Source organism: Myiozetetes cayanensis, unplaced genomic scaffold, assembly GCF_022539395.1.
Source record: "Myiozetetes cayanensis isolate MyiCay16 unplaced genomic scaffold, myiCay2020 scf7, whole genome shotgun sequence".
Taxonomy (NCBI): Eukaryota; Metazoa; Chordata; class Aves; order Passeriformes; family Tyrannidae; genus Myiozetetes; species Myiozetetes cayanensis.
This window is the reverse complement of record NW_026087964.1, coordinates 52,169,544-52,197,445: the sequence shown is the minus strand read 5'-3', so window position 1 is coordinate 52,197,445 and position 27,902 is coordinate 52,169,544. Positions and strand designations below refer to the sequence as shown.

At 39.6% G+C, this 27,902-nt stretch overlaps 1 long non-coding RNA gene across 1 annotated transcript in view; it reads left to right on the top strand.

Moving 5' to 3' along the window:
• The window catches only part of LOC126652073 (uncharacterized), a 164,604-nt gene extending 138,176 nt beyond the window's left edge, over positions 1-26,428 (top strand). The window contains exon 3 of the long non-coding RNA XR_007631867.1: positions 26,314-26,428. This is a non-coding gene — a long non-coding RNA (uncharacterized LOC126652073). The remainder of the gene's footprint in view (positions 1-26,313) is intronic.
• Positions 26,429-27,902: the final 1,474 nt, after the last annotated feature.

Here is a 27,902-nt window from a genome sequence, read left to right as displayed (position 1 = left end):
CCAAAACAGGGCATGTTCATTAAAACAAAACAGCTTTTTTTAATTGTAAGTTTTAGTGTGCTGCAAGAGGGAAGGGGAAAACAATTTTTTGAATTAAATTAGCTGAATTAATCAGGCTGCTTCAGCCCAGTCGAAAATAATTTTTACGAAATAAATTCTTCCAGCTTCAGTCTAGCACTGAGTGTTTCATACCTTGTACCATTTGTTGAACTTTACCAGGGCTTTTACAGTGTTTCTAGACAGTTCTACTGACATCAGTAGAGTTTGCCCTCCAATTGTTGTGTGATTTTTGCCAAATTTTACTAATTCTGAGATACGTTTTAAACACTGAAAGCATAATTTAATTATCTGAATGCATATGCTAGTAAAATACTCTGTAATGCAACTCAGCAGCAAAGTGGTTTTGCAGGCCTGAAGAGGGATTGGAAGAAGTGGGTCCTTGATCTTGATTCTTTGGCATTCCATTTATCCATTTTACACTCAACAGATACTGTCTTCTTAAATCTACACAGCAGAAGAGAACAGGGACAGGAACATGGGACTTCTCCCCTTCTCAAAGGATTTATTTCGTACCAACAGCCCTTCAAAGTACACTGTGTGCAGAAGAAATGTGGGTCCAGAAAGTTGGCAGGAGTTTAGCTAGTTGCTCTCAAAAGGCAAAGATTTTGTTCTGTCTCTTATGCTTTAATTTATTGTAAACAGCCAAAGCATTCTCACTTATGTATGTGGGAAGGTCTAAATCATTGTAAGGCAGTGCAAACAGAGGAAAACTTTATATGCAGCCTGTCAACAGCAAATGTCAATGGAAGAGCATTAGTAATAAATGTCATGGTGTGCTCTAATTACCTCCTACAGCTCTACTCCTTTAGGGTAGATGTTCTATCCATTGAGGTCATGCTGTGGTACATATTAATTAAATCTCTTCGGTGTTATCTGCTGTTTCTGGAAGGCAGCAAATGTAATGTGCAAAATAGTGGTTTATCTGGAAAGAAAAGAACACATCCCAGAGCAAGGAAATATCTTTATCTTTTGAAATAGATATCATCTATTATTAAAGGGAAAAAAAAATGAGCACCTGCTAGATTTTCTGCTCTTGTTAATAGCGTAGTTTAGAATGAAATATTGACTAGAAAGAGGAAAGGGAAATAAGTTCAGACATGAAAGTGCAAATGCTATAGTTGCATAAATATGTGTTTCTCTTAAAATTATGACCCTGTAGAATTGGTGGCTAGTAAAGAGAGGCTTCCACAAGCATTGGAAAGAAATACAGCTACAAGCAGCTCTTTGCCCTTTGTGCGGAGAGATTCCATTTTGTCTGATAGAGAAACAAGTTATTCCAATCTGAAGCCAGCTGAAGTCAGTCAAGGGAAAACTGTGAGGTTTTCCCTTGATGCATGTGTCTGGCTCAGGTTTCTGATATTCTTCTTATGTATATTAACACCCACAAAGTCATTTTTGACAGAGACATTTTTAAGAACTACTTTTGCATTTTTATTTCAGCTGCAAAAATATATATCCTCACAGGCAAAACCACCTATTTTTCAGTGAAGAAATAGCATCACTGCTTGATGACACAGTAGAAAGTGGAAATTTTTGCAAAGTGTCTGAGGGAAGTGAGAATGCACTCAGGGTTTGAGGCACTTTTCACTCACATATTTCAGATCTTAGCAGAAATGCTTCTTAAATTTTTGAGAATCTTCAGAATCACTAAAGAGCAGCTTATTCTAGGAGCAAGGAGTTGACTCAAAGTAGGTGAAAAGCCCACTATGGTTAATTAACAAATTTAGTATATTCCATGAAAACATAGTTAGAAGCACTGCAATGCAGTTCCTTTGACTGTCTAATATCTAGGCACTTGACTCATGCTGATGAATTGGGATGAATGTTCTGTGCTAAGTTAAAAAAAAAGGCATTTCCATTAAGCTCAGTTATAATGTCCATCTAAATCATTAAACACAGACATCTGTATTACTAAAGTATGTTTGCTTGGGTTATGTTTGCAACACAAATACTGGTGAAGAAATATTCAAAAGAACTCAGAGTGTTTAAGAACATAATTCTCAGGAAAGCTCAGGATTAAGTAGTTCTTGTTGTTCCCTGATTTGCACACCTTTTTTTGAAACTTGGCTACTCTTTTTAAGTTCTTGAGGGATTAATCATTTGATCTGTTAATTATCTGACCCGCAACATTTTGGATGCAGCATCTGACGAGACCCAGAAGTCCAGCTCTGTCGATAGCGTGAATGTACCTCACATATTTTAGGAAAGGTCTGGGTCCAGCCTGAGCTCCATTAAACCCAGAAACTGTAATTTAGTTGTACCCTGAGTAAAGATTTGTGGAAGAGCTGGAATGCTGTCATCTTGAATGCTGATAATCTCAGGCTTTACAAACACAGATCTTCACCCATGTATTCAGCACATGTTGGCTGAACACAAATTGTGAGTGTACATGCACACAACGTGATCCTGGCAAACCCAGGATTACAGTGCGTGTGCTTACACTGGAAGAGCAATGCTGCAACTGCTCCCTTCAGCTTGGCAACCCTAGATTTTAGGTGGTGAGTATTCAGGGTAGAGAAAGCAATGCTTCAGAAGGGCTCTGCAGGGCTGCTGAGACTGTGATAAGCTACTTGAACCATCTCAAATACCTGAAGTGGTGTTTGGATATTGAATAGCAACAGCTAGCATAGTACTATTAACATAAATTATTACTTCAAGGAAGATACTTTGGTCTACTGCCAAGCAATTACAATAAGTAGTGTTTAACTAGGTGTTAACATGAAGGAGAATTTCTTTCTTCTCTGTTGTACAATTCAAGAGTTACCAGGTAAAGTTCAAAAGATGAAATGGAGAAAAAGAACACGGTGGAAGAGGATCCCATTGCACTGTTACCACTCAGCTCAGGTCTCTTCCTCAGTTTTCAGAAGTACAAGGACCAAGTCACTAGATGGATTCATGGTTTCAGATCCAAGTTCCTGCCCTGAACTTTTCTCTGCTTTAAATCACAGCCGAATTTTGGAGACGTTTCGACCTGGATGTAGAGATTAATGTCTGGCTGCTTTGGAGCTAAGGTGTTTAGTCTAGATGTGGTGTTCTAATGCAAACTTTTACTTCAGGCCTTTTTCTACTTTAAAATAATTTCAGATTGAACTTGTTTCTTTCTAAGGCAGGGAGGAAGCAGGGCAGCCCTGGAGGAAGAGGGTGTTGTTTTCACTCCATTTCTTTTCAATCTCTCTCATCTTGACTTATAAATGTTAAACTATGAACATGCTTGACAGCTTGCCTTCATCTGGTGCCTAGACAGAAGGCTCCTGCAGATAAACACCACCACTTGTGTGCCTTAGCTTGTCTACCCTGAATGTTACTTAGTGCAGGGATGTGCTTTAAAGGGTGTTGAAACTGCTTTGGTCTCTGCACACATCTCAGGCTCCTAAGCTCCAGGTCACTAGCAGGTTTCAGAGGCCATGGGTACCTTAGACTCCCAATACTGTCTGCATTTCTTGATCAGGGAATAAGGAGTTCTTTTGGTATTTACACGTAAATGGAGATCTCATTATGAGAGGAATATCTGTACTAGCTCTTGGCTGTAGTTCAACACTCATCTGTTTTCACTGAGGGCTTGAGACTGGCATTGACCTTTCTCTGCAGACATGAGGTGAAAAAGTCAAATTAGAGGAGGTAAACAAAAAAAATTGCTTTATATTTTCAAGGGTGAGTACATAAATTCTCTCTCCACAGCACCAGGGCAAAGGTATGTTACAAGTAATTGGAGATTTGCATCTGTTACTTTGTATATGACCTTCTCAAATAGTGGTTCTCTGCTCATTTCACATGCTCATAAAGAAATAATTTTAATTATCTAAAATAAATAGATCTTCCCATATATATCAGTACCCAAATGTAGCTTTACGAGTGTTAGATTCCTTTGCTTTTAACCTGAGGTAGTAGCAATATGCAAGAGCATTACACTACAGGAATTTATGCCATTAATGATGTTGCAGCTGTCCAAAGACATCTGCTCTTTTTACTACTGTACATCTTTTAGTGATGTGAAAAATGATATAGCTAAGGCCATGGCACAGAAAGATACGGGGATGTCAACTTGCACAAAGATGAGAGCTTCTTTCTGCCAACAATTCGTTAGAAAGTCAATGAGCATATGCAGCTGCACACAAATTTACAAACATTGCTCTTTATTACATCACATTGTGTCTTTCATATCACTGAGGCCTCTCCATTTGATTGTGCAGGGATGGCTGTACTTACTGGGACACAGCACTATGAACAGCACCAAACATCACAGGAGCTTCATGGTCAGAATACTAGGCTGATTTTTTTGCTCTTCTCCCTCCACCTGAAACATCTATTTAACAGGAGATCTGACAACTTCACATCTACTAAAGTAAACATACCTTGTGAGCTCTCCGCTGTTTTCCCTTTCCCTCACCCTTTGTACAGTAACACAGTCCATTTCTGTGTTTGTGTTTTACTCAACTGGTATTCTCTTACTCTGTTAATAATTTCCACAGCAACCGTTCTTTCCCAGGTTGCAAAATGCAGTAAAAACATATTTACTTGTGTATAGTTTAAGAAAGTAACCCTTAGGGAAGAGCTGTCCTTTGTTTTAGCTCAGCAATGTACAATATTCCTGGTTTACCTTGACAGAATAATGGGTTTACATGCAGTGGCTCCTTTCATAGTCAGTGGCTGGACACATGCATTGCAGCCACATGTGTGATTTCCACCTCCAAACACACCTCCCTGGCATCTGATTGCACCGCAGCTGCACGAGCTGACAGCAAGTGGCACTTAGACAGCTCCCAACTGGGTCTCCACCTGCACTGAAGGTATGATTTGGGAAGACAACGGCAATGAATGAACTTCAAATCCTGTGAATTATTCCAACAGCATGGATGGATATGAAGTAGGGGCCGGGACCTACTTTAGCCGTGTTTTCAATAGCATGCAGCCCCACTGTTTGCTTGGGATTGCTGGTTATGAAACCACCTTCTACTCAGGGACAACAGTTATCTGTAGAGAAATACTGGGAAGTACACAAAGGGAAGTGCAGCCAAAGTGGCCTGAGTTTTAACTCCACCTCTGACACAATCTTGTAGAGAATCTTGAGGAAGTCATTTTGCCTTAGCTATATGTAATTCTGGAGCTGTGCTTTTCTTATCATGCATCAAGTAGATTTTACTCTCTGGCATTAGTTTGAGAAATTCTTTTCAGCCATACAAGCAGGTAAGTAGTTAAATCACTTGAAAAACCAAGCAGAAGTGCAATGCTGATGTGAAATAGAATTGCATCTATGCATGGTAATGTTTAAGAGACAGATAGACCACTAGGCAGGAACTCCAGTTGCTTGTGTTCTCTTCCTAAATCTGTCATTTGCTGTCATGTGGCACTCACCTGTCAGGTATCCAAAACGCTTGCATTCCTTTCCTTGGGACAGATTTTGTTCAGTATCACAGCTGTGAGGGGATGGAGCCTTGATAAAGAAGCATTGGAAGCACTTTACCATGACCACCACAGCTCTCTACTCAGTTCCTGCTGTCTAGCCCTAAACCGATTACCTGCATGACATAGTTCCTCTTCTCACACTTGGTCTTTTTGCTCAAACAAACATTGTTCCTTACTATGTGTTTATGGATTGTCTGAGAGCAGTGGACGGTTCTATGTTTGGTGCTAGAGCAGTATAAATTATCTTATAGAAAAAGGTCTAACATCTTTGCTCTTGCAAGGCTTCATCTAGATGCTTTGGTGCATATAGTAATTTTTAAATGCTGCTTATAGAGGTTGCCATTAAAAGGACAATGTTTATAAACAAGTGCTTCATCATATGCTGGTTTACAGTAATACAATTTTCCTTGGTGTTCTTGGGAATACTGGAGTTCTTTAAGGCATCTCTCAGCAAGGTGGTTTTTGAGTTATTCACATTTGCAGCACTGAATCACTCTCACAGGATGAGTATCCACACTTCAAAAAACATGAAGTCCTGAAATCTCCTTCTAATTCTAAGAGTGTAGATTACCAGAAATGCCACAGAAAATTGAATGCAAAAGTCTTTCTGAATATCAGGTTGATTTTAGGTATCATACTTTGAAAAAAATTGCTTCAGCTTTTCTCTACCAAATCATTCAGTGACATTCATGACATAAAGTTTTTGACAATCTCCTTGCCCTTCTATTTTTCTAAGGATTATTCTGCTTTTCGCGTTGAAAAACTGTCACTTGCAAAAAAGTGTAAACATTTCTTGATATTTTTACAATTTAGCAGAGTACTAACAATAGCATAAGAGAAAACTGATACATAAAAGACATTTTTTTCCTTCTTTGACAGAGAACTAACTGTATCTTTTATAAAAAGGAGGATCATTTGTATTGGGCACTGTGGTTCTGACAGATTAGTAATAAAGCTGCAGAATTTTTCCTTTGAAATCTGTGGTTCCAGAGGATTTATGGTGGGACTGAGAACTCTATTTGATTCTGTTCAAAATTTTGGGCATGAAAAGCTTAAGTCTAAAATTCTTTTGAAGAGAGTCCAAAGTAATAGAAAAGATAATTTTGAAGGAGCTATGGCTTAAAAAACTATTTGTTTCAGAGTTAGGAGCTCTGCAATGAATTTTGTGCTTTTCACAAGAGCCGTAATGTAGTTCTGCTGTGGCTTAAGGCCAAATATTTGCCACTACTTTCAGGGAAGTGATTTACAATGTGGTTGTGCCTTTAAATAAGACAGTTTGACTTCTCTCCGGAATCTTTCCTGTCAAACCAGTCATTTCCAGCCTTCAAGTGACCCACAATATATTTCTTTAATCGGCTACCTTTTGGATTAGACTTTTTCTTTTTTAGGTTTTGTTATCTCCTTGACAACCTTCACAGTATAGTAGTGTTAAAAAACAGCAGCATTTTAAAATAGAGTCCTCTAAATCTGGATGGTTGGTTGTGTTATGTCTTTTTACTTGTTTTATGACTGTTGAGAAACTGTGATGCAAATAAATATATTTTTCAGTTATCTTTTAAAGACAGCAGCTCCTGCCAAACCATTTTCTTTAATGTCATTTGTTAACAATGACTGAGTGTGCCATCCGTGTGTGCACGTTTGAAGACACTTTTATATTCAGATGATAAAAAAATCTCACTTCTGAACAATAAAGACTGTAGCACATGTGGAGTAGGAGTTTTTATGTAGCTCTGGAGCTGGTTTCTTTGGGGTAGGGAGTATCAAAAGTGGGATCTTTTAAATGTTGCTGTGTAACTTGTCCTTAGGCTCTTTAGGAGAGGGGTTCTGCTGAAGTTTCAGATTCAAATCTCACCTTGGTTTTGATAGCCTTAAATACTTTTTGTGCTTCTGAACTACTTTTTTTAAGTGATCTTCTATCCAAATTGAGTGCTGACAAGTATTCCTGGTTTAGAAGGAAGTGAATGACATCTAACCAGGTCCTCAAGGAGTCATTTTCAGGATCTCCGTTTAAAGTCAGAAAGGTAGAATGATTCCTGGATAGTCACTTGTCTCCAAGTTTGTCCAGTCTACCTACTTTACTTCTAATTCTACAGTGACTAATTCATGTGTCCTCCAGGGCTTCCTTCATGGACCCAGGTTTATTTACTTATCTCTGTTTCCATTTACTGCTGTAATTTGGCATAATGAAGTAGATCTCTGGTTTTGTCCTGACTTTCTGCAAATTTATTTTCAGGTGGCTGCCAGATGTTATATATCATTATCCTTATGATTTTGATGGCCATCATAATTTGGGTGTCAAATAGTTGGTTATCTCATTTTGTGAGGATAAATAAAGCACTTTTATAAAGTCTTTGGCATCACCTTTCCCACTCTTTCCCCATCTTGTGATTTCTTTTTTTCTCCACCCCAGGCTGTGATATGTAGGCACTCTTCTCTGCTAAGTTGCTTGTTGTATCTCATCATACAGTGCTGTTTCTAAGAATGGCTCATTATTATCTCTGTGCTGAGTGTCAGGATGCATAGAGAAAGGACTTTAATTTAGGAGGTAAGATCCAAATATGTTTATAGTCACTCCTAGTTCCTCTTGACTGCTAGGGAGACATCACTTCAAACAACCATTAAAGTTGAGAACTAAATAAATATTTCTGCTTTGAGGCAAATGTGTGTCTGTGGAGCCAAACTATGTCCTCAGATGCTGAAGTGACTGTTTTCGCTGGAGAATGCGGCCTTCCTGCCTGGGAATGATACAGTGGCTTGAGAATTAAGACTTTATGAATTGGGAGTTTTGTTCTTACTGCTTTTGTTTAAGACAAGGGTGGAAGAAAATCAAATAACTGCTCTGAGCCTGAACTGTCACTTTGCTTTTCAAGAAGCAGAGATTGTCTGTTGGGGAGATTTTAAAATCTGAGTTTATGTTTTGACATTAAGTGGCCTCTATTTCACATATGTTATAACAAACATGGCTTTTTGAAAGCCTTGCTGCTCCTACCATTCTCGCAGATGCCTTTTATTAGAGAAAGCTCATCTTGTTGATCATGCTGCTAGACTTGAAATTCCAGAATCTACCACAAAGACAAGCTAGATACCTCTGACATACCATTTCACCTCTCTTGGTTTGTTTCCCCCATCTATAGGGGGCTCCCAGTGTGATATTTGGACTTTGTGCAAACAATCTGGGCATCAAGACCTCTTGCAACATGCAGGACAGGTCAAACGGCCTCAGCTGAATGAGCTCACATTAAGTTACATGTTGCACCTTGCTGATGGAGAGATGTCTTTTCTTCCTCTGTAAATTATAAGTGGCAGTGGTTTGGGCAACATTTCTCCCAAGTAAAAGCACCACCAGCTAGCTCAGTAATATGTCTCACTGAGCAGCACATTCCTGTAATGGTAGGCTTTTAAAATATTTTATGGGGTGTTTGTATGGGATGGAGTAAGACTAAATAGAATTGCATGGAGCATTTTCCACAAAATTTGCTATAAACCTCTAACAGGGCAAAGCTCATTGCAGACTAATTAAACAGATCCTGCTGAAATGAAATTTGTCTTTATTGCTCTCGCTTGAATAGCTTGGAATATAGCAGTATAAGCAGACCATAAGATTTTTAATCTTAAGATATAGTAGAAGTATTTAATAATATTTCCCACTGTTTAACTAAAAAGACAACATTGTATAAGGTCAAATCATCAAAGATCATCTTCTAAAGCTGATTCGATATTTGGAAGCGAGTTTTCCAGAGAGTTCCCATACTTCACATTACCTACATATGGTGGAAAATTTCTCTGCAGGTGTCAGCACCCTGTAGCTCTACTGAGCACCCTGTGCTGTGCAGACTGGGGGTTCACTGTGTCTGTGAGTTCAGTGGTAGCTGTCTTTATGAACATCTTCAGTGTAAACTCTGAAGCTGTAACAATATCCTTCTGCTGAAAGAGAAGTAAGAGATGGTACCTGACTTTAAATAGGCTAGGTGCAGAGCTCTCCCAACTTCTCTGTTTCCAGACTTTCCCAAGTGCCCACGCTCTGTCAGAAGCGAAGACAAATACTGAATAATCTTGATCTGCAGGCCAGAGAACATATCTTTATGTCTTCTGGGTTTTTTTATTTTTCATCTTACCTCCTGAAACTTGGAAGAACTAAGCAATATATGCAGTAGAGGAGAAAGAATATTTTTAACATGCACGATAATTGCAGTGTCTGCTCTGGTGTGCACTTCGTTATATGCTGATAGTTTATTCATTAAGAACTTCATTACAAACACCGACATCTGACACTTTAATTGAAAGAAATGGAAAAGTTTGAGAATTGTTTTGTGCTGAACTCTTATGTAAAAATTACAAACAATTTCTCTTCCTGATATATAATGCTGATTTTTCATGCTGGAATGCTCTACCTGTGAAATTTCATCCAAGAGTGCATTTTAATAGCTGAGTTCTTAACCCTTCCAAATAAAAGTGCATAATGGAAATAATGATAGAGTGAAAATCCACCCTTAATTTGAGCTGTGTTAGAAAGCCTGGGTATAACATTATTCTATTACTCTTTCCTTTTTCGAAAATGAGCATGTACTTCTGTCACTTGGCTTTACGCATATTCATACACCATTTAGCACCCTTTACTCAGCTGGATGAGATATTACCTAGGTAATCTAGCTCATTTATCTTCAGCAGTGCAACTTGTGCATGGAATTATTCACCAGTGGGGCCTGTTAGACTGGAATGGGTTATATTTTTTTTAGCTGTAATGTGTATGTTTTTTCAGTTGTAATAAATGCTGAAAACTGTGTATTTAGATGCAAGTGTACTTCCACACAATGAGGGCTAGCTCAGTTCATGAATACCATCTGTGGTGCTTTATAGGCCCTGATCTCCACTCTGTTGTCCCCATCCATGCTAGTGTGACCTTTGGTGTAGGAGCAACAGAGAAGTGGTGTGATAGAATGGACCATCAAATTCTGCAAAGCCAAGCTCTTTCCAACCTCTTATGGTAAAAGCTCATTACTGGCAGATAGCAGTATATGTGAGCTCTAGCTCAGGGGACTCAGTTGCACAGGAACTTGGAGAGAAAAATTGAGAGACCTTGTTAAATAGGTTAACATGAAGCAACTGCTCAACTAAAGCTGACTGCAGGCTCCCCACCTCAGCCCTTCTGAGCAGAGTACTCAGGATGTAGCATCTGATGAGGGCTTCTCTGATATACACTCCTTCTCCAAAACTTCTGTCAGCAGAATGCTCATTCAGGAAACTTGGAGTTCAGTTGTGAGATCCTGAACATCACAAGCTATTTGCTAGTATTGTTCCAGCTAGGCTGATGCAAAGTCCCCATGAGCCTTTTTCTACACTCTTTCTCTCAAATTTCTTATTGGAAGACCAAGCTGTGCTCACGGTTTTGGACTCACTTTCAGTGTCACATCCTTGCTTCCAGCTCCAGCATTTTCCTGATGCTCTCCCATTATGCCAGGGAGGCTCAGGGCTGTGCAAGTATGGCTCTCTTCTGGCATCTATCTCACCCCAAATGCACAGGGCCAATCAGACCCAAAGTTGTGATGGCACAGTTTTGAACAAGTGAGAAGCACTAACCAGCACGTGCTTTGTAGTGATAATGGTGAAGGCTTGTCCCATGGTCAAATGATAAACAAGGGAAAAACAAGGTCCAAGTACCTTCCTTCAAGTAAAGGCAGCACATTGTTTGGGGACTTGTTTGGACGAGTAAGAAGAGTTTCATTCTATGCAATTTGGGCTTCTCTGTCAGATTCTTGCATTAGCTATGGAACAACTTAGATGTTCTTTTGTCCCGCAGTAGATGGAAACAGGAAGGAGAAATTGCTATATTTGGTGTTTTTAATGACTCTCTACAGTTTTAAACTATCACATCTCACAGGTTATTGAGGAATGTTGTTACTCTTTAGCTTTAAGCTTAAGGGCAATCAGTGGTTTATGCCCCACAACTTTGGAGCACTTGATTTTGATTTGGGCTGTTCCCTGCCACTCCCTAATAGAAAGAGCATGTTAGAAACAAGCTCTGTCCCTGCATAAGGAAAATATCTTTTGGATGTAAATCTCTCAGCAACGTAGGTTTGTCATCCTACATTTAAGAAAAATTAATGTTTTCTTTCTCCTACCCTCTAGGCAATGGTGAATCATTAAAGAGTGTTTTGTTTGTTTACTGTGGGGTCTACCCCATGGGAGCACAGGTGTCATGCATGATAGATTTATTGACAGATAATCATTTGTTTGGGGCTCTACCATGAAGAATGGTTTCCCTTCATAAGTATTACCTTCAGAAATTATTTAAAGCCTTTTAAATTTAAATTATGAATCTTTTGCAGCAGGGAATGTTCTTGACAGAAGTCTGTAGGAACAGGAAATCTTCTCATATATCAGTAGCATTAACTAAGCAAGTAAACTCCTATAGGGTACATCTACATGGGCCAGGGCTGTACAGAAGAAATACCCATGCTGGCTCAGAACGAGCTGCAGTAATGTAAAATTGTGAGCTGGTGTCTCTTTCCTTTTAAGTATGTGTATTCTTTGTGTATCTCAGATAAATACAGCATGGAACTGATCACAAACCAGATATCTCCACTAGCTGGGCTGCAGGGCTCAGGGCTGCTTGCACATTACAGCTTAACATGAGTTAAATTAGGTAGGGGAAAAAAAAGGAGACTTAGAAAATGTGAACTTAATAAGGGTAGAAGTGAACGCTGGTATTGAAGTGGGAAGAACTGGTCTCATACAGTCTCTGTAGAGTTAGCAGTACATGTACAATTCAGAGTAGCTTAGCTTGTCATGATTACAAGACTGAAGAAGAGCTTTACTTTGATGCTTCATGAGTCACTAAAACCTGCTGCTAATAGCCTCAGTCTGGAGGCCTCATAGGGAAACAAAAACAAAGATCCTGCAGGTGTTCAGAGAGCAACCCTGTTGTGCTTCATGGATTTGATTCAAGCTGTTCTCAGTACCAAGATGTGAGGTGGCAGTGCTGTTGCCATCTACACTCTGTGGCTCCTGCAGCCTCTCAAGGAACCCCAGCAGGTACTAGGGTTTCAAAGCAGCTGGTGCCATGCAGGGTAAAAGCATCCTCCTCCTCCTGCTCTAGGATCCCGGCAGCGTGTAGAAGGTGAACAAGGAAGTGATGCAGAAGAACAGTTAACATACCAAAGACAGTTGCAAACACGGCGGAGTAGTTAAATCCACATCAGTTAGCACCACAACTGGTACCTGATGGCAGTGCTTTCTAGATGCTGTTGCAGTAAATGTAGGTTACTCAAGAAGATGAAGAAGTTACCTCTCCCAAAACACTATTTGCTTTGGGGGTTGTTTTATGTCCTGTTAAATTTAGTTGATCCATTATGAACAGCTCAGAGAAGTTTAATACATGCTATACAGACACTGCAGTGCTTAAGAACACTGTATGCATATTGGATATATGCTGATGATTATACTGGCAAATAAAGGTAAGCCTTGAATATCTGCCATTAGATATTACAGTATTTTTGTTGCAGTACATTTTCTCAATAAATTCCTCCTAGAGATCATTTTGTTTATCTGTCAGGCATGAATTGTTGTTACAAGAGAGAGGCAAGCTAGTTTGCTAGAATTAGCTAGAAATTAGGTAATACAAATTATCGTGAAAACTGATGTTTAACTGCTCCCCTTTGCTTCTTACAGTTCAGCATGCTCTTGTGTCCAAATGATTACAGATTTAGTCAGTTGTGCATGAATAGGGCTAAGTGCTGTTAAAGTAAAACAATGTTATTTGGCACTTACACACCATTGTGCATATTCAAAGCATTTAAAAATATGAAAGTTTAGATTATGATCCGCTGCCGCTAATATCAGCCCCACATGAGCCATGAGTCAACAGTCAGCAAAGAAGGCAATGCAGCACAAGCATTTCCCTCCCCATGTTAAAATTCTTGTTTGCCACATATATCTGGAAAAATTATTGTCAGATGACATTTATAGGTCTCCAGGGTTGTTTGTGATCGGAATATCACAAGGCTGACTGTTGTATCAAGAGTCAAGCCTGATCACCCAAAATGGGAAGTGTAGTTTTTATTCAAAGTAGAATCAATGCAGAAGTGGGTCAAATTCTTCCAACTGAAAGTTGATTGGAAATGTGTGCCCGAATGTCTTCCATGATTTGAAACTCCAACCTAGGTATTTTATTTTAGGAATTATTATCAGTTAATCTTGTAGGGTTGGAAGCATGTAGTTTGGATGTGCCATTTTCTGTAGGACTATTTTATAGGCTGGTATAATCCTACACTGTTCTAGAGAAACTTGACTTTATAGTGATAAACTACTTCATTAAATGCTCTATCAGTTAATATTTTAACCTTTTCTGTAACAGAAGGGTAAATCTGATGCTTGCTATTTTTTTTTTTCTCCTAATGGCAGTTTTACACCTCCAAAGAATATGTCTTCAGGCTAGTAGGCACAGCAATGAAATGTGGGGGTTTGCCTTAGTCGTTAGACTGCTGTGAGTGACTCATTTTGCTGTACTTGGGTGTCTGTACCTGGCTGGGTTTCAAAAAGAAAGCAATGATTTTGGCCTTATCCATAAAGTGCGTTGGGAATGGTCTATTGGTTAACATTTTTCTTTTGCTTGTTATCTCAAAATCAAATTTCTGTAACACAATTTTATAAGAAGAAACCAATTAATTAATTAATTAATTAATAAGCTACTCCAAAACTCTGAATTTGTCTCCTTTGTCTGTAGTGTCAGGTCACCTTCCCTCACAAAAACACCTGTGTTCTATGCAACTGCTCTTGTGCTGACATGTTTATGGCAAGACACCTTTTAAAGTGTGGACAGGCTCATGCTAATGAAATATATACAAAGAAAATAGGGAAGATTACCAATGCCAGATTAATGAATTATATTATCAGTGCCTTATGGAAAGAGCCATGAATCACATTACAAGATAAAGAATGATTTTTTTCCCCTTTGCTTTTGAAAGGAAGAGCAATATATGGTCTGAAGTCTAGCTTTGATATTTCTCTCTACTCTCCTGGCTCTCAAAGGTTTCTTATAACCAATAAAATTCACAGGTTTTCAGTGAAAAGGCAACTTAAAAACTAATATGCTGGGTTGGCACCAAGTGAAAGAAATTGATTTAGAAGATGACAGCAAAGGGGCCGTGCTGAAATGTGTATAGCCAGGCAGTGTCACACTTCCTTGGAAAGCATTCAAATCAATTTCTCATGGAAATGTATTCCTGAGGAGCTGTATCAGACAAAAAACGCTTCCTTCAGGAAGTGCTGATCTGTCCAGTGGGCTCCCATCAGTGCACTGCTCAAGTGCCACCCCAGGATGTACTGGATTAAATGTACTTCAAGGTTGCTCTGGTGTGTTAGTGCAGTCTGCCTGAGATGGCAGGCTAGGCTGGAGCCCAGGACACCTGGTGCTGATCTCAGCTTAACTTCTCAATTGTCACTTGGTCAGGGACAAGACATATCCTTTTTAATTCACTCCAGTTTCTCCATCTTCAGAATAGTACAACTAAATCTTTTTGCTCAGGGCTGTGAAAAAGTGCCAGAGGAAGAAAGGATAAAACAGCTAGCTGATTGATGCTGCTACAATTGTTATATTTTTGTTCAAAACATCTGATTTAGATATCAATATGTAAGACCCAAATAGACTAGAAACACTTTTCTGCTCTTATGCTGTACCACAGGCCATGCCAAGTTTCAGGCTTAAACAGGAAAGACCAGATTTCTGAGGGAGATTGTGGATAGCAGTGTGAAGCAGACCACCAGCATTTATTTTTGAACATCAGTGTCACAAGCCAAAAAGAGTCCCTCTTAAAGTATTAAGGATAGCTGGGTTTGGACTTATATGAAGGCCATTTGTCCGGAGAGACAGGAGATTATCACAGGAAGCAGTAAGTTTTGGTAAACTCTTAACTTTGTGACAAAGCCTTTTGAGTTTTAAGATTACAGATGAGGTTTTGGACAGATAGACAATACCTAGAGAAATGGAGATTATATCCATAAAGAAAGGCAGTGAGATTGGACTGTTTAGAAACTCGTCTTTAAAGAAATAGAGGCTGCAGGTTTCATATTCCCAGGGAATGAGATTGCATGCACACTGCAATACAAAAAAGGAATAATAATGTGAAATGGAAATAGAGCAGATGAGCGTGAAGGTTTTCTGGTTGCTGCTCTTCCCTTCCTCCCCTGAATGACAGAGTCTGTCTGCAGAATAAAATGTTAGAAGCAGTTGCTGTTATTTTCCCTGGCAGCCAGAGTTTAGTAAGGTGTTAACTTAGAGGTTGTGTTTTGCAGTTTCTTAAGGAAGATTATCATCATTCTTCATATGCATGAAATCCTGTATATCACTTCACTGCTGCTGAACTCACTGCTTCTTTGGAATTCATTATTTGAGGGATTAATTTTCTGTTCAACTTAATGGTTTTGTCTGTGTGTTTTGTGGGGTGTGTTTGTTTTGTTTTGTTTTATACTACAGTGCAATACACTTGAAAGCATTTCCTGTATCTTCAAAACTATAGAGTCATTTCAGTTGGAAAAGACCTCTAAGATCAAGTATAACCATTAACCTAATACTGCCAGTTCTCAAGTGCCTGCATACCATCTATTCAGATGCATAGATCCCTTCCTTCTTCCTCCTTTTTCTTAGGGGAACAATCCTTTGCTGTTCAGCTAACCAAATTATACCCCTTTCTCTTTCTCATAAAAGTCTCCTATGTTTATTGTATAAACTGAGAGCTGGGCTGGTGTATTAGAGGTTGAGTTTTGCTTACCAGCCTTCCTCCATCCTAGCTGGTGGGAAATGGCAGCAGGCTGTGAAGGGTCATCTATGTAAAGCACGGAAAGGATGCAGCTTTCTTTACGCCAGGGCTTGGACGTCTTAGTTCCTAAACAGCCCAGTCTTCTGGGATGCTGTTAAAAGCTACATGGATCCTTTCAGATTGTTTCCCCCATGCTCAGCTCAGCTGTCTATAACAGCCCGTTTTTATTGGAAAGTGGCAACTCATGGACACCTCATGTGATTCCTGGCATAAAGCTTCATGGGGAATTGTATAGTCTCTGCTACTGTGACTGGAGTCAGGAGGGTAAGAATAGAAGCATGACCAAGGTGATCTGGCCAAAGATGCATGCATTCACTCCTGTCCTGCCACAGGAACCCCAACCCTTTCTGTAAATGCTTTAGCCTGTGCAGGACAGCTTCATCTATTGGATTCTCAGGGAGTCTGCTTTGGACTGGATCCCACTCCTGAGCAATTACTGTGTGTCTGAAGGTCACTTGGGCACTGAACCAATACAGAGTCAGTCCAGGGCCAACCTCAAGTATTCCTTTCTTACAAAATTTTTCTAGGTCCTCTATAAGCACATTTTGTAGGTGGCCCGCTTGCAAGTGCATTTGGAGCAGCTGAAGGCACTGCATTAGTTTATTCAGTTTTGAAAAGATAAATGCAGTTTTTAATAGAGTCTCCTGAAAAAGTGGGTTGAGGAGCTGTGGAAAAAAAAAAGAGCAGTTTTGGTATTCATTTATTTGATGAAATGAATGGAAAACTATTGGATTAAAATTAAAGAGAAGTGCAACTTTTTTTTATTTGCTTTTGAAGAGGGACAAGATGTTTTGCTTTTTTTCCCCTTGAGACTGTTGCTCCTTGTTTCTAGCTTTATCTCTTATCTCAATCCATCTTTGTAGTGATAAAAAGGAGAGAGCAAAGAAAGAAAAAAATTGCAAAAAATGAAACCTAAGTTGTCCTCTCTGATTTGTATCAGCATATAATTTAATTTGGTTCTCAGAAGGTTTTACCACTCTAGCCAACTCTACCTATTGGTGAAGTGGATGAGGCAAAAGTGTATCCTTTGGGTATGTTTGAAACAAGGAAACACTGCTTACAATGTAATATATTTTATAACAAAACACTCTGATGTTTTGTAAGCAAATGAAATAGCATGTGAAGAGTACAGATAATTCTTGCCAGTTTTCAGTCTGGTAATCACTGGAGTGACGTATCAGTATGTCAGTTTTTCCCCGAGGAGTAAGCAGGGATTATTCAGTTTGGTAGCATTTTGTTTGCCAAGTGTTGTAGGGGGAAAGTCTAAATATTTTCAGATATCTTGCAGTCAAATATTGAGGATTTAAAATCTCTATTGGTGTGCTATCAGCAGGTGCCTGAGTGCCTGACGAAGGCTTTTGTTATGTATTTGTACAGTACCTGCACTGTTGGGTTCTGGCTGAGCTCTGCTGTGCAGTGCATGCTGTCATTGCTTCAGGACTTGAAAGGCAGTAAGAGCTCTAAGCGCCAGGCGAGACAATCCACTGTCAAGACTAGTTAACAAGGATGTTAACACTTGTTAATGAAACTTGGAACATGCAGCATACATGAAAACAACCTTTTCAAAAGCAACATTTTACACAGTAAACAATAGAAGCAGAGTCTTCAGAAGGCAGGTCTGTTTGGTAAAATAAGTTTTCCTGTGTGTAGTAATTTTTTAAAATGATAATAAACCCTCCAAACCAGAGTTTTTATTTTCTGAATTTCTACTCAGCAATTCTGCTTGCACCTTGCAGTATCCTTACTTAAACAGGAATTGTATTTTGGAAATATAATTTACTATTTGCCAGTCTTGCTTGATGCACTCACTAGACAGTGGGCTTTCCCCATTTTGCAGAGGCTAATGGGTTAAGTCCTTGAGCATAAAAAGACTGAACTGAAAGTTTTCTAAGTATTCAAGGTGTCTGGTACAAGTTACTCACTGACGTATCTTGTCCTAGCAAGTGGCTGGGGAAGAAAAGGCTGTTCTGGCAAAACGTGGGGTAGGCTCCCACAGCTGGCTTCCACAGCTTTCCTTGGAATTATCCTGGGCCCTTTGAACATACCCAGCTACCTGCAAAGATCCGGCTGATTAGGCCTGTTTGCTTATTTCCTTTGACTAGTGTGCACAATGGTGGATGTTTTAGATTCTGCACTGCTCATGAGGCTCAAGTTTTATGAGTACCAGGGTAAAAGCTGAGCGGTGACACGTGCCTTCCAGTGCAGCATACCAATGTGTCCTCAGCATCCCCCTTGTAATTGAGCTGCAGCAGAGCTGAGCTGTGGGCTATCAATATCGTTCAGGGTGTTCAGATCAACTCCTCATTTGCTCTGGTGCAGTGTGATGTATGACGCTAGAGATTAATTAATTGAATATTTTATTTAACAAAGACTGAAATGAATTAGTAAGCAATGTACTGCCTGGCCTGAACACCCAGTAAGTACTAGTAGTTTTCATTATCCCTCAAGAAATCATTGACTATTTTATGTGATGCAGTAATGTATTATTCATAGACAATTTCATTGGTAACATTATTGCAGATTCAAAATGTAACAAGAATGTACATAAAGCCATGAAATCCTTAGGAAGAGAAAAACAGGTGATCTTCTGTAAAAATGAGAATGTATGTCCATATACATACACAGAGGACTATAGGCCTTCACAAAATCAGGCAAATGCCTTTTAATCATGGCATTGAGCCTTATTCTTAAAATGTTTTTGCTGCTATTCTTTATAATGCACTAATCACTCTCAGTTTCCTAATGATAACTCTAAATATTGGCCTGAAATGTTGTTCTTTGCCTGAATATGAATATTTTCAGTTCTGTTGTTAGCAATTCACCTGTATTTATTACAGGGATGGATATGCCCATTCCCAGCCAATTTATTCACCAGGCTTGATGCATAACAGTATGCACCTGGAGAAACCCATCTGCTTAGCATGAAGTCCCATCTTCTGCGGTGACAGGACACAGCCCACACTGTCATTTAAGGTGAAGGAGTCAATTTCATAGTGTCTCTTTGGCAAAGTAAAGTAACGGTGGTAAAGAGACACTTGTTCAGCCTCCCTCTCCTGTAAAAAGGCGTAACTTCTCTGGCATCAGGAAAGTCAACTTACTATTTCAGACCATGTCATCAATCATAACTCTGCCTTTTCTTCTTCTTGAGTTTCAGGTTTCCAAGCCCAAATACTACATCCAAGGCAACTTCTTGTCTTGCCACAGCAGGTTTTTGTCACCAGAGTGCTTCTTTCTAATCCATGGTTCTGCAGGCATTGTCAAATCGAGGAATGAGCCCTTGCTCCGGTGGTAGTAGGTGGCACTGCTTCTTTACGCTTCCACCCTGAAGCACAATCCAGCTGGCTTGGGCCCTGCTACAAGGAGTGAACTGAGCTCTGCCTCACCTCATTGCTGCTGCACAGGTTTAGCACGTCCTCATCTGCCTTTGGGGACCTTGGTGCTGTGGCTGCATGGCAGGGGTGCTCTAGAGCTACTGCCAAGCCCATTATCAGACCAGAATCTATCTAAAGGCAGTGGAGCTTGGATTTCAAGCTAGCCTTGTATCCTCTGCAGTGTGTCCAAACTGGGTTCTTGTGGCAAGGACTCATACGCAGACTTTATGATACTTGCAGTGAGTGCAGTGTGAAAGCATATTCTGTTGATCCTTTTCTTTTTCCACTATGTCTTATGGTTGTCCTTGAAACCTTGCAGGCAGTGTTGTTATCTAACTGAGATAGATTGCTGTGAGAGCTTGCTACACTGCATTGGGTACTTTAGAAAGCTTTTACCTTTTCATAATTTAAATGTGTTTGTCTCTCTTTAATTGAAAAGTTGTAAGGAGTGAAAGGTTTGTGTGTCTGCATTGTTTGAAGGCTTCCTTGACTTTTGGTTACCGAGGAAACTGTTTTAATGTAGAATTGGATTCCAGTGACCTCAAATTCTCTGTTCTCTTAGGGTTTGTGCATTCTTCAGGATGGGAGCTCTTTCAGTGGGAAACTGTTTCAAAGTGTTTTAGTCCCATCTGGAGTTTGACATATCTAAAGAGGGCTGATAGGGCTTGAAAGTTTGTCCAGCACTGAAATTTCTAGCACAGTTCTATGTTGCTTATGGATCTAGGGTTGGACCCGACACCAAAGTTGCTGTCTGGTGACTGAATACATGTGCTAACAGGTTACCCTCTATCCTGACTCATATCCTCAAATTCTTTTCTTACTCCTTTACCTGATCACACAAGTGGAGCATGCACCAGTGATGTTATGGTTTACTAAGTGGTGGTTAGGTGTAATACACTGGAGACCCTTCATATTAAAGCTGCTATAAAGATGGCAAATACACCTGTTTTGTACAGTTACTGAGGAAATCTTACATGAAGAAGGCCAAGTAGGTGATGAAGTCTACAGGTTTGCAGTTCTCATCCATCTCATGCTCAAGGTGTTGAACAAAAGAATGAAGCCATAGCTTAGAAACCCATGTTGAGACAAGGATGCCTCTTCACTCTCCTTTCAGGCAGCTATATTGTTACCTAAGACCCTTAATTTGTAGCTGAGCCATGAAAGTGTGGAGTATGGATTTGCTGAATCCCTTGGAAATATTAGCTTGACTCTGGTATTTCACAAGAAAATCATGGGACATGTAGTAATGCATCCTGTGTCTTGGCTGCTAATCTCATTGTTCCTGAGGCTGGAATGAATAGCCACCTAACCTGAGTGGACTCCACTGGCATCAGGGCTTCTCTTCTCATGAGCTGTCAGAGCTGCAGAGCAAATAAAAGCTGTGGTGTAACCTCTGGGGCAAGAGGACACAGTTAAACCTGGGTTCTGTAGGGGAGGCATTTTCTTTTCATGGGCAAGTATCAGAAGGTTGAGTGGTCGACAACTCTTGCCCCCATTGCAGTATTTAATAGACTGCATGAGGTGGTGTAGGAAGGCACTTTATACCCCATGGTACTGCTGTACTTCTGGTACTTCCTCAGCTGGACTGAGGAATTAGAGTAGAGGAGAAAGAGGGGAAAGACTCCTATCTCTGAGCAGCTCAGACATCTGCCATCCAGAAGTAGCTTTAGATCATTCAAGCTGCAAAAGTGTCTTTCACCAGCAGTTCTCTCCCAAGTCAGGAAAAGACAAAGCTTATCTACAGTGGTGGTTATGGGGAAAATAACTTAAAAGAAAGTGTATTTTCTCCTGGAGGCACATCCTTATATACCTTTTATGTGGAGCATGAATACGTTAGTACAGCGGAAGAACTCACTTCAATAGCAGGTTCTGCTGTGCAGTAAAAGGCCACAGCTGCATAGACGTGAGCCTCCAGCCTAGAAGGGGAACTGCACATCAGCTTTGGAGGCTAATAAAGGCATGACCTTCTTGCCTAATGAAAGAAAGTTTTCCCAGGGGATGCTGTTCCCTGCTGACTGCTCTACGTTTTTCCAGTCGCAGGCCACAGTCCTGTCCCTCCTTTTCAATCAGCAGCACTTGTGTTGTCACCCCAGCACCAGCTGTAGGAGGGAGCAGGTCTGGCTGGACATGGGTAAATGATCAGAAAATATTTTTTCAGGCAAAGAGGTCAATAAAAAAATCATTTATTACAAAGGAAGCACAGGATATGAGGAAGGTTAGCAAAGAGAATTCTTGAAGATGTCTGAGAGGACAGATGTGGCTGATGAACCCTGTGTCACTGAATGCTTTAAAGCTCCTGGAGATTATGCCATCTGGAGGAAAGCAAGTAGGCTTCAGGACATCTGCGCAATTTTTTTGGTCCTGAAAAAATACAATAATTATTACATTAAATGAGTTTTGAAGGTTCAAGGCCTGAATTGGACCATAGGATTGGGTGAGTTGGAGAAACCCTTGTGAAACTGATGTATTCATTTTGCTTTCATCACAATCCAAATACTTCCTGAAAATTAATTCATTTCTGCAATGATATTTCAGAAGGAATGGAGGTGGAAAAGATTGAACAATGTCAAAACAGCCCATTTTGATTCTGAGAAGTCTCCATTTGGGTGGGAATTTTGTTTGATTGTTTTTTGGTTTTGTCATTTGTGTTTGATTTTGTTTTTAGTGGCATCTTTAAGTTATATTGGAGTGAATAAATGTAATCTAATTTATTTCATAGCACAATGTTAGATCAGTCCAAAGCAATTACTTTTCTCCAGGAATGTCATGTTTAATTTTGCTTTTTAATGAATTCAGAATTGGAAATCTCAAAGCTGTTGATGAAACCAAATGTTCATCATTTTTGGGACAGTTCTGTTCAGGTGCTCTACTTTTGGCTACGGTAGAGTCGCTGCATAGCACAGACTGCAGTGTCTTCCTCCTACCCTGAATCTTCACTGGTTGGGGTGAAATCTCTTCAGAAAAGAACTGCCTTTTCCTATGTAAACCGTGAAGCAGAAAGGAGTAGAAATTACCATCAAGATTTCCAGGGTCTACTGTGGTACTAATTCAGGCCCCATATCTTGTAACAGGCATTAACAACAACTGTATATATAATAAGTTTGACACATTTGAGTTCTAACAATCTTAAACTCCAGGGAATCAAGCCAACTTCATTAAAACGGTGGAAGAAAATCTTAGCAAGTCATTTGAAATGGTGTTGGCATATATACACCTTTTGACTTGAATCACATACTGTTGTCCCAGTAATTTAGTCTGTGTTTTCTTGCACACTGTGTGAATGTAAGGAGGAAGTGGCATGGTTTCCTTAGGGTCCCACTAATGCTTTGGCTTAAATCTTTGCAGTACTTGCTCCCTCTGTGTGAGTATATGGGCATGTATTTATATATATATATACACACATATATATATATGTATCTCCATATATATATATATTCCCATATATATATGGAAAAAAGCTTCTATTTTTCCATATGCAAAGTATTAGGGAGCATAAGCCCAGTGTTTGGCGCCTAAGTCTCTTAGGTAGGGCAGGTATTCAGACTTTAAATAATTCTGCTGTCAGAACATGTATATTCATCTCTTTAACAGTTTTTGAAGCTGGTGGTCAATTTCAATTACATTTTGAAGAGAAGCAGAGGTGTCAGAGGGACTGCACTCCTACAAGTTTTTAAAGGATTAGTAGCTCATAGAGAAGCCACAGTCAAGAAAAGCTAACCCTTTGTTAGACAGCAGGAAAGCATGCAGAACAGACACTTGTGAACCTGATTTACTGGTTCCTATGGCTCATTCAAATTATTTGTTTAAACCTTAAATATACCTAATTTATACAGAGTGTGGTGTGTCTACACACATTTGTCTGTTATACACATGCATAATGTTCACTAAAATCCTTCCAGAAATTAATTGTACTCCCTCTTGCTAAAAGCATAACCTCAGCTCCATCTGCTGGCTCTGTAGATTGATAAGACAAAACTGCTGAAATATGTCTTGTCTGGGATTTGGGATTTTGTCTAGTGAAAAAACATAAGCATAGCACCAGACATACAGACATGTTATTTTCCTTGAGTTAGATATTATCCATAAAAGAGGAGACCCTTATCTTTTGATTCCTTTTGGGGAGGGTTTCATATTTTCTAGGCTTAATGCCTTTAGAGATCAGGAGGCTTTTTCCTCAATCATGAGAGCTAAGAAGCTATTTAGGAAAACGAGAAGAAATTTCCCTTCACCTCACCCCTTTATCTCTTGAGAGCATGGAGGAAAGGCTTTATGAAGAAGGTCAAATATTGTATCTGAGTTACAGTGTCTTCTTGATTTATAACTCTTGCCATGTGACCCCTGGAACAAAGCTTCAAGCCAGCTCTAAAAACAGGAATAGTCACTGACTGTCCCATACAGCTAATTCTTCACTAATAACATATTCTGATAAAATTCAAATGCTAGAAGTGGGTATTTTCTTGCTTCATTTTTTTTTCTCTGTTTATATTAGGAAGGCATTGGGCATAGATTTTCTGTTATGCAAGCTGTTTTGTAGTTTGAAATTATTTTTATTCCAAGCAGAATAGCAAAAAAGAATTCTGAAATGAATTTTTCATCAAAAATTAGTGTTAGATCTGGCAGAGGTTTTGTTTTGATTTTGATCACATGTTTTGCAAAGAAAAAAAATAGGGCAATGCTCAAAATAAATAACTGTTCTGTTCAGACAGTGCAGGCATGGCTTCACGTTTTCAGCAAAATGAGTGATGCAAATGAATGACACATCTTTTTGGTGAAAAATAAAATGGTTTGTGGCAGTGAACTGTACTGTCTCTGTTGACTTTGCATGAACATTAGGGCCTGGAAGCAGGGCAGTGAAAATTAGTATAGGCATCTGTAAGGTCAGCTAAAAATTAGCTTCTATGCTCTTTTTCCATTGTGAATTGACTACAACAGCACTACTGAAACTTTGGGCTACCTCATATAATTTAAATGCATTCTAAATTGAAAACTTTTGTTTTAAAAATGTTACCATTAAACAGCTTGATTTCCCTCTTCCTACCACTGCCTTCTGAACCTGACTTAAACTCAGTGACAGTTTGGATGGTCTCAAAAACATGTTTGTTGAATTTTAATAATGGGGCTGACATATATAATTCTTCACCCCCATTTGGCAATTAGCGGAATTGGTGGATCATTGTTTAGCTTTCAGATCTTGTGTATTACATATGGCCATGAACTTGGAAAACCATTACACATAAGGTGCTCATTGGAATAGGAAATTGTGAATTAGTCTCATGAGAGGAAAGTCAAATCCAGTTTCTTCAGCAAGATACTTGCTGCGAGAAGATGCAAGGCCCAAGGCTGTGGTATGGAAACAGTAATCCAAGACTGAAATTTACTTATTCCTTGTACCTTCCTAGTCCCTTGGGACAGCCCGTCTATAGCAACATCCCCAATGCTGCTAGTGCTACAGAGAGTGGGTAAACATGAGCCTATACAGGTTATGGGGAAGAGTAAGTAGGTCAAGACATTGAGAAGTGCAGAAAATACATCCAGGTGGAGCAAACTTGTGAGTTGAGAATCCAAGTAAAACCAGGACATCTTGCAGGCAATTTTAGCCCTGAAGATATTCAAGTTGGCGGCAGAAGTGTCCTCACTGAAGTTTACAGCCTCCACGTGCTCCTGGCTTATGTCACACTTACCCACCGTTAGGCATTTGGCAGTGGAGCAGTTGCATATTCTCTCCTTTTATACATTGCACTTTCCTATGTATGGTGAAGAGTTTTATATAGCCACAAAGAGTTTTATATGCCTTGGTGACATTTAGTCTACATACTCCCCTCTACTTCTTCGTTTTCCTAATGAACAAGCTGTAGGCTGCATATTTTGCATACATTAATGCTTTGTCACTTCGAACTTGAGGCAGAAGACTGTTGCAGGCAGAAATACCATCTTGTTCCTGTCACAAGGCTTGATACAGGAGAAAATTAAAAAAAAAAAAAAAAACAACCAGAATTTTGAATCTTTTAACCAATTCTTTGCACAGGGTGTTTTCCTGTATATCTTAATAATGCTTAAAATCACAAAAGAGAGCACTTTCTTGATGCGGGAAGCACTGAGTTCATTAATAATTAAAGAAACCATTTTTCTAAGCTGTGTACAGTTATGATAGACAGTGACCAGGAAACATCCATACCTCTTACCAGGAACTGGTGCAAAAATCAGACATGCCAAAGGTTCCAGAGTGTGGTTGTGTCAGAAGGGAGATTTAATCTCTTACCAAAAATAAGAGCGCGTATACACACACACATGCAAAATGTAACAAATTACTTAAGACTGAGGCTAACTAAAACAAATGTGTAGTCTACAGCTAGGCAATTGTAAATGGTGTGCTGCAGAGATGGGAAATGTGCAAAAAGGTTAATCAAAGTACATGTGACAACACTGTTCCCCTATTTCTGCCACTTGCACCCTTAGATGGATACTGAACACATGGTTGAAGGATGGCAGCTGCAAGACAATATTTTCCCAAGAACAAACAGAGTCTTGTTGGAGAGTAAAGCTGTTCAGTGTTTTCTATTCCACTCATGAAATGGAGGTGAACTTTTCTGGCATTTATAAAAAGAAACAAGCCCAAAGGACACAAGAGAGCAATCATACTTGCATGTGTTTGTGTTTGCATTCAGGTGCAGTGGGGAATTATGGTAGAAGAAGGCCAAGTATTGATCTGGGGAGCAGACACTTCTCAAGACAGGCTGAAAGGATCCACAAAAAAACCATCACAGCCCCTGGGGATCCACCCTGGCTCTACCCCACCTCTTTTGAAGTAAGCAACCCTGCTTCTGCTTCATTGCGTAGGGGTACAATCCCTCCACGTGCCTGTGTGCACATCTTAAGTGTGGCATTAGGGAATGAAGCTCTCTATGTACAGAGGCAGGATTTGTTGAGGGAGCATCCCATGCTACCTCGAAAAGGGCACTGACTTACGAGCTCACCATCACATGTCCCCATAGAGACCCTGAAATGTCAGATCTTTAAGGATACAGTAAATCTAAAGTATTTCTTTTAGAAGGAAAGTGGTCTTGCCCTGCTGATCTGTAAGGAGCATGGAAAAGATGATGACTTGACAGGTAGAAAAGCACATAGCATACACCTCTCAGATCCCCTTGTAGCTAATCAGACCCTTTTGATGTTAGAGAAGCCTTTTTTCTGCTTTGGTTTGTATAGTAGTTTGGAATTTTTCTTTGCTTTTTGTTTGGGTTTTTGTTTGGGGGGGGGTTTGGTTTTTTTTGGGGGGGGGCTTGGTTTTTTGGTTTTTTGGGGGGGGGTCATTGTTGATGGGGAGTGGGGGGGAGGTGGGTGCAGGGGCAGTGGCAATGTGAGGCAGTTGTATAATTTTCTTTGTGCAAGCAGAGAAATCAGCAATTAAAAGGCAGAACTACATGTTCATAGCAACACTGAATGTCTGTAGCATCACCACTTTTTCTGTGGAGACTGCAGCACTATGTAGCACTCCCTTACAGCAACTCACTAATAATTATTATCTACAGATCATGGGAACTCTGGCAGTGCAGAAAGTATTTACTTTCTTGTCTAGTAGTTAGCTAAAACCTGACTTTTTTATCTTTTTTTAACCAAAAAGGGTAAAATCAATCATAAGATGAATATATATTCCCAAATCGAAGTGTGTTTCTTAATTGGCAACTTTTATTGCAGTAACAGCTTTCAACACATTTGATGTGATTTTGACATGTTGCAATTTGGTCTGTGGAGTTCCGATGATTTTACGTGAGGCAACATTGATTTTAGATTCTTTTTTTTTTTTAGATTCATTTTTCTCCTTTGCTGTTTTTCTTAGTCGCCTGCTATGGCATTTGAATCTACACACATAAGATGAAGTGTTGTTCAGTTGTGGCACTGTCACTGCATCTGAGCTTCTCTCCTGTGATGTTAAGGCAGCCTGCAGAGACCAGGCTCCTGGCTTAAGCATCAGAAGGAAGGTGCTTAATGCAGGCTGTCTGAATAGCCCTTTGCTGCACCTTGTTATCTCTTGTAAGACTTATTTAAAGTCAAATGCTTACTTAACAACAGCATTTTTATAAGAATCTTTAGCATGGACTCAGTGGATTTCGGATTGGGAGTCTCTGAATACCTTAATGTAAATACACTGTAGTTTTATGTAGTTATTGACAGAGGAGGAGAGGACATTTGTAGTGGTAGTGTAGATATGTCTGTCTCACTGGTTGTCTGCCCTGTGGAGCTGTTTGCACTGGAC